This window comes from Thalia democratica, chromosome 4 (genome assembly GCF_965202585.1).
Source record: "Thalia democratica chromosome 4, ktThaDemo2.hap1.1, whole genome shotgun sequence".
In the NCBI taxonomy this organism is placed as follows: Eukaryota; Metazoa; Chordata; class Thaliacea; order Salpida; family Salpidae; genus Thalia; species Thalia democratica.
This window is the reverse complement of record NC_139168.1, coordinates 59763611-59767143: the sequence shown is the minus strand read 5'-3', so window position 1 is coordinate 59767143 and position 3533 is coordinate 59763611.

Below are 3533 nucleotides of genomic sequence, written 5' to 3'. Positions count from 1 at the left end.
TGTTAAGTTATATTAAGTTGCAAGCTTTAGCTGTCCTGTACAAGACATTAAACTGTATTCGTGGTGCATGACTCGATAACCGAAAGGATTTTCATACATCAGGTTCCTAAACCAAACTTTTTGAGCGCTTTTCCCGTTTAATAAATAATAATGCTGACCATAATTAGTTTATAATTAAAGCTGATTAGTTCGTTATATATGGTCTTCAAATAACCTCAAAACTTTTTGTTTAACTGGAACTAAATAATTTGTATAATTTACCAATTTTTTTTTTTTGTAATTTTGTCTAGGCAAACACATGCTTTTACTAATCTTTATTAGTTTGTATCACATTTTATTAACTTAATTTAAGTTTTTTTTTTTTAAAGAAGTCAGAAACACGATAAAACAAAACAATTTTTTGTAAGAATTTTCTTTTAAGAATATTCTGGCTTTTTTTATTAAATTTGTTTAATATTTTATAGGCAAGTTTCTTTTATAGCTTCACTCAAAGCAGATTTAAGTTTATTAAAGCTGTAGGTTTGCTTCTATTTTTATTTAGTTCTTCCAAATATAGTTTGTAAATTCAAGTTCGTTTTTTTTTAATGTTTATTCAAAATCCCGATTTAACTTAGTGGCTAAATATTGTTCGTTATTAAGCAATTAAATTTTTATACAATTTGTTTCCTAAGTTTATACAATAATTTAGTACCAAATTTCTTTTACAGTATTATTTGTTATAGATTTAAACTTTTTACTAGTTTTAAACATATTTTTGTAAATCTAATTTTAAGGCTCTCGTTAAATACTAAAAAAGCATTTAAATTTTTTTCAGTAGATAAAGTAATTTATTTATACTAACTAACAAGTTTTGTTTACCTTTGGTATAATTTGTCAACACACTTCAATAATAGTTTTGTTTTGTAGTGGCCTTTTGCTTATTTAGAAGTTTTTACTAGTTTTTGTTATATATTTAATGTGGTTTGTAAGCTTAAGCTAAGGCTTTTTTATAAATAAGTACATTTTAAGGTTACTGTTTTTATTTCTAGAGATTATTTATAATTAAAGACCTTATTAATCTTAATAGCTGAAAAAGCAATGTTTTATAAATAAACTCGTGAATAAACAAATTTATACCATCTTTTATGCAAAACCTACTTTTAGCAATTTGTTTTAATTATAAAAATTATTAGGTCGTTGAAAATAATACGTATAAGAAAATTATTAAGTACATGCAGAAATCCTATGAAAGTACAAATTCAACTTTAGCCATGAGTCAGATAAAGACATTTGTTACAAATTAAACAAGATAAAATGACTTTAAATAGACCATATGATTTTTTAATAGCTGATAGCTGAACTTTAATTTTAGTGTTACTGATTATGATTAACATAGTATAGTACAAACATTTTTATCTAAGCATTTTCAATAGCTCATTTTTCAACTACTTAAAATACCAGAATTAAAAAAAAATCAAAAATGGATTGGTAAAATAAACAGGGTTGCCACTCGTTTTTTCGAATTTTTTTCCAGGTTTTCCAAATTTCTTCTGGGGTTTTAAAAGTTCAGATTTTTTGGGTCTATTTTTAGTTTTAAGTTAATTTCTATTTAAGAAATTGTGTTAAACAGTATACAAATATTGAAAGATACTGTAGAGTTACTTTAAATGTGTTTTTAAATAAAAAAAAATTTTGATTATGACAAAAAATATTAATTATATAATAAATTTTTTGTGTCAAACCAAAAATTTACAACTGAAAATGTTAAAATTATTAAAAAATTCCAGATTTTCCAGGTTTTTTAATCAAAATTCGAGGTTTTTCCAGGTTTCCAGGTGAAGTGGCAACCCTGAATAAAAGATGTGCCAAAATGTACAACTAATGAAGATTACGATTTTAAAATTCTTAAATAGTTACTATACGATTAAATTCTTAATCGCTTAACATAGCCACATAATAGTAAGATAAAAAACTTATTTGTACATTTTTTTACTTAGGTTTTCAGTAAAAAATTTAAATCCATTTTAATTAAGGCGTTAACTTTAAAACTATTTTAGTTCTTTTGTATTTAAAATCTAAATAGAATCTGTGCATTCCATAGTTATTAATATAATTTAAATAACATTAAGCTAGTATTTTGCCTTTTTTAGTGAAGAAACGGACAAATTGCGATAAACAAACTAGTTAGATATAGCTTAGTCTATGAAAAAATACAGAATTTAAATTATGGTCATATCTTATAAAACTAATAAATAATAAGTTATTGTTATATTAGTTTTTAAAACAATATAGACTAAAAACTATTTTCAGATGTTACTTGATGTGTTGAATTAGAATAATAAAAATTAAAACTAATTTTTTTTATCTGAATTACAAAATGTTTAGTTTTAAAGGAAAACTGTGTTTCTAAGCTAATTCAAAAGTTTAGTATTATAGTTTTTTAGAGTTAATTTATGTACTTATAAATATTAAATTTAACAAGTTTTTGTCAAAAAACAATGTAAAGCTATATTCTTTAAACTAATGTTAAATAGAATAATAAAACTAAACAATAACATTTTAGTATACATTTAGGTTGGATGTATTTTTTAAAAGCAAAAAAAGATACAAAAACTCACTTATATCATATAGTGTCATAGTGTATACATAATTTACGCACATAAAAGAAGCAGGCTTGTAATCACAGGGTTCTGTACAAAATTTATTTTAATTAAAATTTTTTTGTTATGCAATAAAGTTCAAACAACAGAAAGTTTACTTTAATACTAATTGAAACATTTAAAACAATAAAGTCATTAAAGCAGCTTAAAATAAACACTTAGAGTTTATTAAGTTAAATGGTTTTTTTATATAATTAAGTTCTAGTTTTTCTTTTGTTGTTAGTGGAATACAATTTAAATATTTATTAAAAGAGTATAAAGTACTTTGATTAAATAACAAGAAAAACTTCATCGTGTAAAAGTTAGTAATAGTTTTAATTCATATAAAAAAAAAACATTAACAAACCTACATTTGCCATATAACAATTTTCTTTTCTATTGCTATAACTTATCAGTTTAAATAACATTTGCAACTTAATGAAAGATGTGAAATAATACTAAAGTTTATTTTGTTTTAGACGAAGCTAACAATGAAGTTTTATTAAACTTATAAAAGTTAATGTGTGCACTGTGCTGTGCATTAATTTTTAATCAACAATTTTAAAACTTATTCATAATATGTTAAATCGGAAGTTTTCATACGAGCATAAAGTTAATTTTATAGGCAAATTTATTAATTTTTCAAAAAACATAAAAGTTTAATTTCAATTATTTACCTTATCTTAAAAGCTATCTAAAAAAATTTTTTTTTATTTTAGAGAACGCACCTTTGTCTTTTATTAAAAAAAAAGTTTTTTGGTTTGGCTTTGGAATTATTTCACGGGGTCCCTCCAAAAATAAAGGTTTTTTTTTGGTTTTTTTCATTATTATTGTTTAGAACCAAAAATAAATATATTTATTTAATTTTTTTTTATTTTCCCTTATTTTGCATGTTATTTAAACTCTTAAATGTTT